Source organism: Camellia sinensis, unplaced genomic scaffold (genome assembly GCF_055761805.1).
Source record: "Camellia sinensis isolate YWXY unplaced genomic scaffold, ASM5576180v1 Unanchor10, whole genome shotgun sequence".
NCBI classification, from domain to species: domain Eukaryota; kingdom Viridiplantae; phylum Streptophyta; class Magnoliopsida; order Ericales; family Theaceae; genus Camellia; species Camellia sinensis.
The window spans coordinates 4,392,195-4,407,188 of record NW_028128988.1 but is presented as its reverse complement, the minus strand read 5'-3'; the positions used below and the strand labels follow the sequence as shown (position 1 = coordinate 4,407,188).

General features: G+C 34.2%; 1 pseudogene across 1 annotated transcript; it reads right to left on the bottom strand.

Moving 5' to 3' along the window:
- Window positions 1-9,473: 9,473 nt before the first annotated feature.
- Window positions 9,474-14,715, bottom strand: LOC145789329 (nuclear pore complex protein NUP43-like; annotated as a pseudogene). The gene is made up of 4 exons (XR_014357681.1): window positions 13,944-14,715; window positions 11,619-11,688; window positions 10,291-10,523; window positions 9,474-9,823 (listed from the first exon to the last, which is right to left on the bottom strand). The product of XR_014357681.1 is annotated as a nuclear pore complex protein NUP43-like (transcript).
- Between the last annotated feature and the right edge of the window lie 279 nt (window positions 14,716-14,994).

The window sequence follows — 14,994 nt, the reverse complement described above, 5'->3', positions numbered from 1 at the left end:
GATCTTACGGTGGTGATCTTGGTGGTATATATTTTTTTGATATATTTTGTTAGATGGATATTTTGTTCCTATGGATATTTTGTTCATGTTTGGATATGTTGGATACTTTGTTGATAATCGGATAGGTTGGTTATTGTAGTTGGTGGATACTGTATCATGGTTCTCTTTTTATGTATGTTTTGGTATATTCTTATACAGTTCCACAAGTTTTGTTTTTCTGGTATGTTGCTCGCTAATTCACAGGTGAATGTTGGATGAAGTTGGATGGATGGATTGATCACATGGCAAGATTGTTTGATAATAGAGTTGTTTAGAGTCGTTTCTCTTTTTTATTAATCTTGTCTAGTGCGTGTGTTTAAGGACATTTGTTTAGAAAGGTTTTGTCCGGGAATTGACAAAGGGGGAGATTGTTAGGTCCCTTGATTGTCAAATCCGGGTACAAAACTTTGTGTTGAACAAGTTGTAATTTTCCTGTGTTTTTGTTCTTCCTGCTCGAGCGGGCCCATTGGCGCTCGAGCGGATATTGTAGTCTCTCAGTATTTTGTCAGGTCTATAAAAATACTGGAAGGTATGATTTCGCGCTCGAGCGGGTCATCAAGCGCCCGAGCGGAACTCTGTTTTGTCGCACGCAGATTTTGCTGAAGCCGCTCGAGCGGGATGTTGGCCGCTCGAGCGGAGATCGCGGACTCAGGATTCCTATTTATACCTGTTGAGGTTGTTTTTAGGACTACTTTTCCTAGATCTTATTCAAGAGTCCTACGGTTTTGTTTGAAGTTTTGTTCTGAGGTTTTTTGTGAGTTTTCCTTGATGTTTTGAGAAGAGTTCTTCAATCATAATCTAAGATACATACATCAAGGAGTTGGTTACTTTAAATTCAAGAGAGAGATCTCTTCAGTGGATTCCGAAGATTCAAGCGTAGAATATCAAAAGGAGTTTGATTCTGTACGTAGTCGTTCATTCGACAAGTGAAGTTGTGGATTCAACTTCAGGATTGATCAGTTCCGAGACGAAGACGTGGTGAAAGAGTTACAGAAGATTCGAAGACAAATTGACTGAGTGGGGTAATTTGTGTGTTATCTTTGTAATCTTTCTTACTTCAGTAGTGGATTGATTAGTGGCGTTTCGTCCATGGTTTTTTATTACAATTGAAGGTTCTTCAATTGTGGTTTTTTCCACGTAAAAATCATTTGTGTCAATTTATTGTTTGTTCCAAAAAACAACCAATCTAAATCACTTTCGTAAGTGCTTGTTGGTTTAGATTGTGTGTTTTGGATACTTGGGATTTGGAATATTTTAATCTTGATCTAATCACGAATCACTTAGGATTTTCAATTTTCACCATCGTCGCGCGTAGAACGGATTGTGTCAGTCCATCTATTGTGTTGTCAATTTCAACTCTGTGAACGTAAGATCACACAGGCCGACCTGCACGGAAACACATGAAGCACCACGTCACACTCATTATGATACAACAGAATTAAACCCGAAAGATGACATCAATAACACTTACATGTTCAGTCGTTGTTGTGGGCAGTCTACAACCAACACAAGCGTGCCATCAAAATATTGGGTCAACGCATTGTTGTTTACCAACCTTGGTTTCACGAAGCTAGTATGGTGGTCGACCATCCATTGTTTCTGATGAATCAATGTTAATTTTTCAGTGTAGTAAACTGCATGACGTATTCACAAACAACAACAATTTTGGTCAAACAACCATAAAAAAGTTGTCGGAGTGTCTACAAATTGTCGATTTAACAATCACAAACAAGTTGTCGGAGTGTCTACAAATTGTCGATTTAACAATCACAAACATTACATTCCTAGAAACTATATCATGCTCCTTCAAGTACATTAGCATGCTTACCACTTTCAACGCCTCATTGTAATGCTCATCTCGCATCCTTTGTCTTTGCCTCATGGATTTGTAATGCTTCCACGTACCACTTTCCAAATCGTGCAGCATCACAGTCCAACCAGGTGGACGTTTGAACGGACAAATTTGAACGAGGTGTTCTCTCATTAGTCTTGCATTTAGAACCTTGCCTTCCTGCACTAGGAATGGCAACAGGACGGGACGGGGCGGGGCGGGGCGGGGCGGGGCTGGGGATCACCCTCCCTGTCCCCGATCCCCGATGGTGGAAACTTCCCCCGTCCCCGGTCCCGACCCTGACGGGGAGCTCATCATTGCCCCTGCTCCCGCCCCGTAACGGGGTCGGGTTTCCCTGACCCCGAAAAGTCCCCGACCAAAAAAAAAAAAAAATCAGTTCCATAATTTCTTCAAACTACAACAACAACAATTAAACAGATCTAATAGAGAGAATGTCATCAACAACAACAACAATTATTAAATCAGCTCCATATTGTTACAACGTAGAGAGATTGGATGCTCAAATGTAAATAAAAAAAAAAAACAATTCAGATCTAGCAGATTTGTTCATCACCATTAACAATCTAATGAGCTCAAAAAAAAAAAAAAATTCAGATCTAACATATATATATATATAACAAATCTAATATATATATAACAAATCGATTGAAAGAGAGAGAGAGGGAGAGGAAAAGTGCTCAAACAGTAGAGGGAGAGGAAAAGTGCTCAAACAGTGGTGATGGTGTCATTGCCGGATTGCCGCAAACAGTGGAGTTATGGTGGCTCAATCGGCAGAGGAGGGAGAGGGGGGCGATCGGCGGAGGAGGGAGAGAAGGGCGATCAGGGAAGGGTTTAAGAGAGACAGATGAAAGACAGTGATGAGTGTGTGAGGTGCAGTGTTGTGTGCAAGTGAAAGGGGTGGTTTATATATCTATATAAAGAGGGATAAAATAGTAATTTTACTTCGGGGAAATTCGGGGCCGGGGCCGGGGCCGGGGACGGGAACGGACCGGGGCTTGAACACTGATCACCGTCCCCGGCCCGAAACTGGTCGGGGATTTAATTTCGAATACCATCCCCGTCCCCACGGGGGTATTTTTCGGGAAAAAACCATCCTAATCGGGGTCGGAGGATCGGCTCCCCGTCGGGCCAGGTTCAAATTGTCATCCCTATTGCACTACTTGCCACATCAAAAACTATAAAAAAAAATTAATCCAATTGTATACAGAAAAAGATGAACAACACAACTCAGATATCAGCATGAACATCACAGCAAACCAGTCATGTGATTCAATTCTTAGTGACAAAGACACGACGAGCAAAAACATCTTCTAACTGACAAGCAAATACATTCCCACATGAATACTCAACTACGGAGACATAACTTGTAACACCATCGAAATGCTAGTCGTAACGGTACTCTTAATCAAATGCACAAATCAACACTAATGTAAACAAGCTCAACCGAAGGTCAACCCAACCATTTAACAATAGAACGTCAAAAATTCGGACACTTGACGTACCACCACGTGGAATATTTAACAACATGGGTGTGAATGCAAACACACATTACCTAACATTGATATAATTTACATCACAAATCAACACAAAAGCAAACAAACTCAAACATTAGCGGACTAAACCATTTACCAACAGTACGACAAAACCCACTAAAAAAATGCGATTGACATTGCACTTCATTACCATGTACATCACCAACATTACTCTTAAGCTAACATGGATGTCGCAGACATTCCACATCACTAACAACATATATACAATTGAAAAACAGGGGACCCATTGGGCCATTACAACATAACATTACAACCAATGGCACCACCATTAAATTGATGCCAAAAAACACCACCACAAACACATAGCGCCCCAAACATCAAACGAATGTCATAGAAAAGTAACACTACCAAAACTACAACCTCAAAAAATGAGCCATTACACAACTATACCCCCAATGCAAATCAAAACCCACCCAAACAATAACATCTAACAACATCACAGACGAGAAACAAACATCACTGTATAACATCATAGAAAAACATATACTCTAACATTAACCACAAAACTCGAATCAACCATAAAAACTAGTAAATCAAACATCAGGGGCTGCATATGTGACGTCATTGTTCACCAGAACAATCACAGACGCCGATGATGGGTGGATGTAAACTCGGAACTTGCCAGAGTAACATCGGTAACGTCAACTACAACCACAGAATTACTCAGTTTCGCTCGCTACCAATGATGCAATTTTATTTACAAAATAGGGTTTTTGTATTTTTAGGGTTTGGGAGGAAAACCAAATGTTAATTGGGGCAGGTTCGAATGATGATTTAACATTACCATAAATGTATTTTGAACAAATTGAGGATTATTTATCCAACTAACATTGCAACCCCAGATCTTTCCATTTTCTCTTATGTTTTAATCGAGTGGGTGGGAAAACCAAAGAACTCTACAGTACGCTTTTGAACACATTTGTAATTCCAACATCACCAAAAACCCCTTTTTACGCCTCCCTACTGGGGAAAAACGTGGTGCAATGCTGTACAACAGTGTCATTAACATTGAAATGAGACTTATTAGTCTACAAAAAAAAAAAAAAATGATAGGACTAAATGGTTCATAAAACCTAGATTTGGGATTTATTGGTGTTTTATTCTAATTAAATTGAATGTGATTAAATTTATTTAATCACACTTCTAATAAAAGTGAGATTTTCTTTTCTCTTTTTTTAAATTTTCTTGTGTGATCTTAAATATTATTGTATTAGTATTGAGGATGGTTGACGAATGATGTCATTGTTGTGAATGTAGCCGATGGTGATGAGAATGAATGGTAACGAGACAAGTTTGGAGCGAATTTATCATCTTCCATCTCTACCCCATATTATATCGAGCCGGGGATATGTTAGTTTTGTAGTTGTTGTTGTTGTTGTTTTTTTTAAAAAGAATAATAATAATTAAAGGTAATATAGTATATTATAGATAATAATTTATAATTAATGAGTTAAAATATGTAATATGATAAATGAATGAGTAAAAATGAACATTAAGTATAATATTTTAATATTTTAATTTTATTATATGAAAAACAATTGAGATGAGGATAGGGTAGATCGGGATGGAAGAGTAATGGGTGGTAGTCAGAAAGAATGGGAGAAAGAAGAAGAAATGTCAAAAAAAAAAAATTAAATAGAAAACAAAACCAACTTTTCTGTGTTTACAAAATTTAAAACTTTTTGAAAATGAAAACAAAAGCCAAATGAATTTTGTTTATAGTTTTCAAAAATTATGTTAATATATATATATAAGTAAATATAAGAGGCACTTGCGCGCTGAGCCTGTTGACTAGGCTTATTTACTTATAAGTTATAACTGATAAATTTATCACTATAAATTTATTTATAAAAACAAGAGAGATTGATAAATTTATCATTGAATAAAAAATTAATAGGACTTAATGATATTTAAGTCTCCTTAATGAGACTAATTCATAATTAACTTTAAATATAAATTTCTCTTGAAGTCAAGATCTGGAAGGGTGCCTACTCAGGCTTGTGAGTCCATCATAGGTCATGTTTTGATAATCTCAATCATTCATTTTGTATGCCCATTCGTCTATATTATCAAAATAAATAAATAATCAAATAATCTTAACTTATTCAATTAATCATATTTGTGTTTGAAAATGGATGACAAGGATGTGTAGTATTACATTAGTTTAAGGGAAAACGTTATTGTTGGTGCATAACGTATGCATCTTATCATAAAATATATAATTTTATCATAAAATTTTGTAATATCAATTACAAAATGTATACTCTCGCCCCAAAAATGTCTACAATTTTGTAGTTAAATGTTGTAAAAAATTTTAGTTTAATTATGAAATTTTTTATTACGTCAATTTGTGATAAAATTACGTATTTTATAATTGATATTATGTAAATTACATATTTTGAAGTAATATGCACCCCTAGGGGAACCCTAGTGTGGCAATTACCCCCACCCGACTTCAGGAAAAAAAAAAGGGTAAAATAGGAGAGAGAATGTCTCTGAATGAGTGAACGCAAATTGTATAGAACATATAAAACAGTTTTTGTTTTTTGTTTTTTGGGATCTCTCTTAATCATAAAACATAACAGTAATAGAGAAAATTTATTGTTTGCTCATGTCCCAAAAACATTCCTAGACAACTACAAAACACAAGCATAGGGTTTAGTTTCTACATGACTTAATGAATGTCATATTATTATTTTAATTAAACTAATGCTATATGCACTAATTAATGCAGTAACTAATGTATCAATTAATGATATGACATAATTTAAGATATTTTTTATATTTATAATTTGTATAATAAGTGTGGTTAATAATAATGTCATAACTAGTGTTAGTATAATAGTTAGTACACTAATTGATACATATAACACCACTCTCTTAATTAACCTAATTGATATTAAATTATGTTTATAATAGATTACGTGCCAATAAATTGTGTTGAATTATGTTTAAATTTTGAGTTTTGTTGATGTACTAAATTTTCTTTAGTGGTTATGTTACAAGTTTGTTTTTTGGAAAAAAAAAAAAAAAAAAAATCAATGAAAGAAATTTGTGTATAATATTTTTTCCGAATGAACAAAAGTGGTCAGCTTGGTTTGATTTTCAAAAGTAATTTTGAAAGATAACTTTCTGAAAAAAGTTACGAAATTTGAATATTTGTTTAGTTGTACATTTTGAATTTCTTTTTTTTTTTTTTGAAAATCCAGTCTAAAATCCTAAAATTTTTTTGCCCAAAAGAACACTTTTGAAGCCAATAATGAAGTGCCATCCTTGGTTTAAAAAGAGTTTTGAAAAATATATGTTGTGAAAACCAAATAAGTTTTAGGTTTTAAATTTTGACAAAGTGATTCAAAAACTCAACTGAAGGGGCCCAAACTTTTTTATTAACCTTTGTTTGGGTTGGATTTTTTTGGCTATTTTAGTTTAGGGCTAAAAAGCCTCATTTAAGATAGTTTTTTTTTTAAAAAAAATTTGACTTTTGTGAGAGAAAAAATGAAATGAGTAGAGTTTAGATGCGACATTTTATCTTATTGAGCTAAAAGGCCTATTTATTTTTTTGTGACTAAAATAATCCAAACCCAACTCAAACTTTATGCCAACCATAATGAAGACGTTTGTGAGTTAACTACCAAAATAAATGTGTATTAACCTAATCACTAATTGTAGTGACTAACAAAGAGGAGGGGCTGTTGCGTGCCACCGTTGTAACGATTTTTTTCTCCATATGATACATTTTAAGTTACGGTAATGGTTCAGAGTATTAATTTTGGTATTTTAATAGAGTATCAATGACATGATAAGGAGAAAAAAAAATAAATCAAGATCAAAACATTACATCACAGTGGGTGGAGTTCACTACCAACTCATTAGAGCTGGCTTTAAAACTCAAGAATTAGAGCTCCAAAGAATTTTTCTTTTAAGTTATATATATATATATTTATAAAAAAAAAAAGTCACTATTCTTATCCTACTTTATTCCAAAAATACTCTTTTCATTGTCTTTATTATACTTAAAAAAAAAAAAAGGAAAAAAAAGAGTAAAGTGAATTGACAATAATAACTATATAATAAAGACCCCAAAAAAATATACATTTGGAACAAAATAGAGTGTAAATGGCAACTCTCCAAAAAGAAATTCTTAATATACTTCGATTTTTTTATGATGGTGTTCATTCACTTTCTAAATTAACAACTTTTAACACTTAAAATTATACTCAACTTTTCATTATTATTATTTTTTTATCTAAATTAACAAGTTTCCTCCGAGGGCAGATCTCACTAGTCTAACAACTAATTACTAATTTTTACCAAAAAAAATAAAAAACACAAATACACAATGTCAACAAAGGATACCACATTCTTATTTATCATATGTATTATTAATTTAAGAGTGAATTACACTAATAGTCCCTATAGTTTAAGACTCGCGTCACTTTAGTTTCTGACTTTTCAATTATGATACATTTGACCTTAAATTTTGAATATTATTCTAAATAAAGACAACTGGAGATAGTATTGCTCAATTTTAAGGATAAAGTCGTTAATTTGATACATTATAAACTAATTTGACAAAAATAAATGTCAAAAAATGTTTGAATTTTTAAGAATAATTTCTACCCACCAAAGATAAAATTATGTAGAATTAATAAATCTTTTAAACATTTATTTATTTATTTTCACCAAATTAATTTTTATTATGTGTTTGGATAATGATCATGTAATGAATGGTTATTAAGCTTTTAATGTATAATCTATATATTTAATATATGAAATTTTTTGATTTAATGGATTGGTTTAATAATGATATCAAAATTGTCGCGATATTTAATTTTTGAAATAATAAAAACTAATTTAATGAAAATAAAAACAATCACCCATTACATTATTATCATTTAAACACATAATAAAAATTAATTAAGTAAAAAAAATAAATGTCTAAAAGATTTATCAATTTTACATAATTTTATTTTTAGTTGGTAAAAATAACTTTTAAAAATTCAAAAATATTTTTTTAACACTTATTTTTGTCAAATTAGTTTATATTTTATCAAATTGACAATTTTACCTTTGAAATTAAACAACGATATCTTTAATTGTCCTTATTTTGAACAAGAGTCAAAATTCAAAATCAAATATGCCACAATTAAAAAATCAATAATCAAAATGTTATAAGACCCAAACTACAATGTAATTCCCCCTTAACCTGATTATTAATAGTACATTAGACTTGTATACATGATATCACATTACAAATATACATTAGTTATGGAACTTATTGAATATTGTTGACAAAATTTAAAACTTGATATAATATAAAAAAGTGGTAAATCTAACATTATTGTTGATAAACAGTCTCGATTTTCTCTTAAAGGAAGAGTTATTGTAAAACTTCCACCCAAAAAGACAACAAAAAAATCAAAAAATAAAAAATAAAAAATTTGTCCTTAGTGAAATAAATAAATAAATCTTATTTGACCCATTCCCCATTTCTAGTCTAAAGGCACTTCAAAGAAAATGACATCAAATAAATATATAAACCTTCCAAATGTAGTTGAAAGCAATTAACTGGGGCAAAGCCATAGTTAGCTGCAACTGCAGCTTGCATTTCGTTCGCAACAATGCCACAAGCCCATAAATATTATCCAGAAACATCATTCTGCGGTTAAAATTCATCTAAACCATGAACCCCACAATACAATAAATCAATCTCAGCCATGCATTAGTGCTCTAAACAGTTTTCATGGCAACTTTTTTTGGGTCCATGGCATTAGTGTTTCGTTAGCAATGTCATTAAAAACAAAAGCAGATGGCCCAAGATTAGAACAATTACTTTTGCAACATGGATTCAGTTTGGTGCTGTTAAAAAGCCATCTGCATTCTGTACTACTAGATAAGATGGAGCATAACTATAAACCTTACATTTTTGGGTGCATATGCTGGTTACCAGAACACACTGAAGCTACCCGGTTCATCTTCCCAAAATCATGATGTGCTGCTTCTTTTTGCCCCAAGTTGATCATCACTTCCACTTTTTACGATACACTGAAAGGATAATGAACAGATCCTATTTATGCCACCGAATTCTTCATCTTAGTTTCAGAAATTATGCCCTCATTGGCAATAGCCTCCCACTCTAAACTAAATATCACATGCTGTTATGGCAACAATTGAAATCATCAGTCATTTTTAGCAATTCCACAGATATATGACATAGCAAAGTAATTTATCCCCAAGATCAAACTGTTGTACATCTCCGAGATAAAATTGAGTATAGGAGAAAGAGAGAAGAAAAAACACATCACTGAGGGGTTCTGTCGGTAAATGTCAAAGCTGTTGATAGCACATGGTTCAGCCAAGAGTTCAATGGGTTCCTCACCTGTGCAAAGGAACAGTGTGAAACAAATCAACCACCAGATAAGAGAGGTTACAGATTGTCTGAAGCAAGTATTCACTTTGTAGAGGAGGCAAAAGGTTTGGATGGGTTAAAACGAATTATGCATTTGAAAAACCTGACCATTTATAAACAGGTTTAAGTGAGTTGGGTTGAATTTGGTACACAGGTATGGGAAATTAATCCGATCAACCCATTACCCCGACAAATTAATCAGATCAACCCAACAGGTATACAACTCATTTATAACCCATTTATTTATGTATTTTGATGAGAGGTTAAATGGGTGAAATTGGATGGATTTACGGTTTCGGGTAAAGTGCGCCAGCTCTATCTTTTTGCCACAGAAAACAAGAAATATGAATTCAGCCACTTAGCAAATAAGATGACCTTAAGCCTTTCCACTAGACCACTCAAATGGAAAAAGCCAGATATGGCAACAAACTTCATACCTTGTTCAACAACAGCAAGGATTCCATCTTCTGAGCAGATCATAACAGGCAACACCCGTGATGTTGACATGTTATCAATGTTTGAAGAATAGCTGTCATACTGGACCTCCCAAATTTCACTCTCAGATAATGAGTGGGACTGAAACTCAGCGGGCTGCAACCCCAGAAAGAACTATTGGCTGCTGTTGCCACAGAAGATCCCATGCAAATACAGTAGCAGAAGAGCCTCCTGCCTTCATGTAAACCAGCATAATAAATAAACAATCTCGAAAAAGTTTTCGAGTCAGAACACAGAAAGACAACTTATTCGGTTTCCAAATAACCATGTAATCCAATAATTAAATGTGGAAGAATTTCAATGTGATCACAAAATCCTTTGAATCATCACCCAGCATGAAATTTAAGCATGTAAAATTCTTTTTTTTAACAGTAAAAAAGGGGTTCTCCTTGAAGGCATCATTTAAATGAATATTCATAAGCATAATTCCTGTCTGGTCTATTTAATATTAAAAAGGAAAGGAAAAAAAAAAAAGAAGAAGCAATAGTTGAGAAATCAAAATTCATAGACTTTGACAAGCTAAGTTTAAGAAAGTGAATCATTCTAAACCCTTGGACACAGAAATATATGCCATAGAAACAATTTCAGTCAGAGTTGGTACTATTTGTGCCAACACATAAATCTCAATGATCATCAAGATGAACATCAACCAGCAACTAAACACAACCAGAGCTATCTCGGCTACTTAATCAACAGACAATTAGAGATCCTAGTTATCTCAAAAAAACCTAATCAGTTGACTCAAGGACAGAATATCAGCACGCATCTGCAGCAGCAGTATAACAGCAAACTTCGTTATAGTGTGGCAATCAAATAAACCATATAATTATATAGCTGCCCAACCCCTTGTAATACCACAATATGATACATTTTGATAAGATCTGTTTCTAACACAAACAACAGTAGGCTTTAGTTTATATTCCAAATCATCATCTTTATTTATATTTACCAAGTCAATACTGAACCTTTTAGCAACTAAGAAAACTACAGACAAAGCTTAAATATTATCAGCCACTGGATATTCCAAATACACTGTAATTCCCCCCCCCCCCCCCCCCCCCCCCCCCAAAAAAAAAAAAATATTAGGTGGAGAGAGAGAGAGAGAACAATGGGGACAGGTAAAACAAAACCTTGTATACCCCTGTCCTAATGCCTCAACATTTACTTTCTGATGTTTTTAATTCTTACTTTATGCCCATGAGTTAAGCTTAGTGCATCAAATCTACATATTTTTATGAGAGGAATGAAGAATGAAAAAGCAGCATCTTACAATACAAGTGTGTTTTCTTGATGGATGAATATCAATGGAGTGTACAATCCCAGAAATAGTTCCATGAGCCCTACAACATTATTAATATGAAGAATCACATCTCATCACAACAAAAACTAACCACGAAAAATAAAAAATAAAAAAAATAAACTGCTTCTACTCAGATGGACAGAGCTAAGCCCAACTGTCAAAATATGCAATTAAGATAGTGCAAACAGAACAAAAATAAACACTGAATTTAGAAGCATAATAGAAACTCATCTAAGAAAATGACTAATACCACTTAAGAACACATTAAGCTTCAAGAAATTCCTACATTGGTATGTTCAAATTATCAACAAATTATGCACTCCTCATGATCCTTGCATGTGAAGCGCATCACCATCCATCTTTTCTCTTTTGTTTATTTTCCCAAAATCATAACTTTATTTGATAAGAAGCAAATTTTATCAGAACATATAGGAAATAGGTCCCCTTAACACATTAGAGCACAAAAAAAAATTGATTTCAGTTCAAATGAATAATATTATGGCTCTAAAAAGAAAATAAAAATAAAGCCTGAAATGAAAAAGAAATGAATAAATAAAGAACCTGAGTGGAGAACAAAATAATTCTCATAAAGAAGCATGTTCAAAAAGGGAGATGAATGAAAATCTCACTAAAATGCTCTAATTAGAGGCTTTAACCTCGTCTACTGGCCTCCAAAACTCTACCAGACATGAAAACGTGATCAACAGGTGTTGACTGCTAAATTAGCTGAAACCTCCAAATATATAAAATCACAGAACTCTTTGTACTCTCAAATATTACTTGCCAGCAAGTTACACTTACAGCCAGATTGAACTAACCTAAAGCTCAAGTGATCACCCTTTAAAGCCAACAACATAAGCTCTAAACATTTCCAACCATTATCTATAACACACCTTTAAACCCACCTCATATTGATAAAAGTACGTAACAACACACCTTTAAGGTGTGTCAAGATGGGATTCGGATCCTCTCCAACACTTTCTTCATACAACCATCATCCGACACTTTATCCAACTACCACAAATGATAATGACTAGCTATTAATTGTGGCATTTGGATCAAGTGTTGAATGATGATTGTATAAAGTAAGTGTTGGAACTGGAAAGGATCTTCCCCCAAGACGTACCCAAAATAAAGGTTCATTTTCGTATGGAGTAGGCAACTAATAGGCATGATAAATTTATGACATCTCCAGAATCCAAAGCCAAATTGAACTAGGACTTGGAAAATTCAGCCTAAACTGCAATTGTCACTAGTAAAAGATAAAAGACAATAGCAAAGCAACCCATGCAATCTGCATATGACTCTCACTGAAATATATTTCAGATTGACATTCCTTCCTATTTTTAATTTAATATATATCTCTACTATTCAAAAAATGGGAAGATTCCCCAACCCTATCTCATGTTTTGACTCCTTTGCCTTCTTAATTTTATACTATTTTTTACCCATTTAGTTTTACTTATAAATAGGAGAAAAATAACTAAAAACACAACAAAGATTGCTCCATGCAAGGATTGTAGGCCTTATACTAAAATTTTAATGAACGGAAAATTGAAAACTAGCTGCCTAGTAATACCCAGACTATTCAATGGGAACCATGCAATTGCAGTGAATCACAAGCAGAAAAGAGCCCCAACATAAATAATCATCCGTCTCTTTTTAAATCATTCCAAAAGGGTACAGGGATTAGGGATCTTGTCTCTGTTCTTTCATTTGTTTGGGACTTGGTAGGCTAAAAAGGTTTAAAAAGCTTACACTACTGACGGTTGGGAAAGGATACTTTGAAGCATATTTCTAATCCCATCTCCATACTTTGAAGCATTCACTCTACATCATATACACAAAACACACCCACATACATTAATACATGTATTATTGCAGATAGATTGTACCCTTGAGACATTTGATGAGCCCTTGTTTCAACTCAAATATGGGCGGCAAATAAACATGATCAAGTCCAGACCTTGCCCATATTATTGACATGTATAATAACATTTGCCACATCTGAACCCAATTAGAACCCCGTATTTTAGATAGAATTTTCTTATTATTCAAATAGGGAGATCAACAAGTTCCATGAGATCATTTTCAAGAGAAAGTTTGCAAATTTGCATATCAGGTTGAAAATAAGCTAGTCACAGACCTACTTACCACTACTTCTATCCAGATTTTTGGATGAAACTACAATGTTTCAAATGAAATTTCTATGCAATAATTGCACAAAATGAAAAAAAAAAAAAAAAAAAAAAAAAAAAAAAAAAAAAAAAAAAAAAAAATTTGGTATTTGCTTACCAGTTACCCTTGAACTGAGAAGCTGGTCCTCCAGGCTTTCTGTGATCCCAACACTGAAGACTAAACCCCAATCCACCCGTGGCAAACTCCATCGGTGACGCCCACTTCGCCGCTGTATACGACACCAACCCATTGCTATCGAAAAACCGGCGATGACTCAAATTCGAATTACCAACACTAACCAAATTCACCCTCCCATCTTCCCCAACACTAACACACTCAGACCCATTTTCCTGCACATCAATACACGAAATGGGTCCAACGTGCAATGTCTTCCCAGGCACCGAAACCTCTGATTTGATCAACGCATCGACCGGGTCAGCGAGCAGGACGTGGAGCGAGCCGGAGAAGGTGGATGCGGCGATGAGGGGTTTGTGGAGGGTTTGAGAGACTTTTGAGGGAGGAAATTTTTTAGGGTGAGGACCATGAGGATTGGAGAGTTAGATCTGAGGGGTTTGATCAGGTTAGAGAGTGGATTTCGATGGCGGAGGAGTTGGAATCGGAGTCGAATACGGCGAGGACAACGAAGCGGTCAAAGGCGGAGAGAGGTGGAAGCCAGCGGAGGGCATCAATGTATTTGGAGAGTGGGAGTCTATGGACTTGGAGGGTCTCTGGTGTCCCGTTCACCGCCATTGCTAGGGTTTTGTAAGGTTTTTGGACAGTGAACTGTGAAAGTGAGTCGTTCAAAAAAAAAACTGTGAAAGTGAGATGTGTGATTGATGGTAGTGTAAGAGCATCTACACGGTTTAAAAATTAGATTTAATTTTCATTAAACAATCAATCGACGGGAGGATGTCCAGTCGGGAAAATGTCCAAACGGTTGTTCAGCCTACTATAAATTTTTTTCAAAATTTCTCTAATTCGGCCGTTCATCTGATTTTTCGGCCAATTGACTGGCTGGTCATTTATTTGGTCATTCACCGACAATCATCTATCAAATTTGATAAAAAAATTAAGGGCTCTTTTCATTTGGTTAAATAAAAGTAAAACTCTATTCATTTGATACTGGTTTAAGGCTTCGTTTGAAATGTGAATTGACTTTTTAATTAAA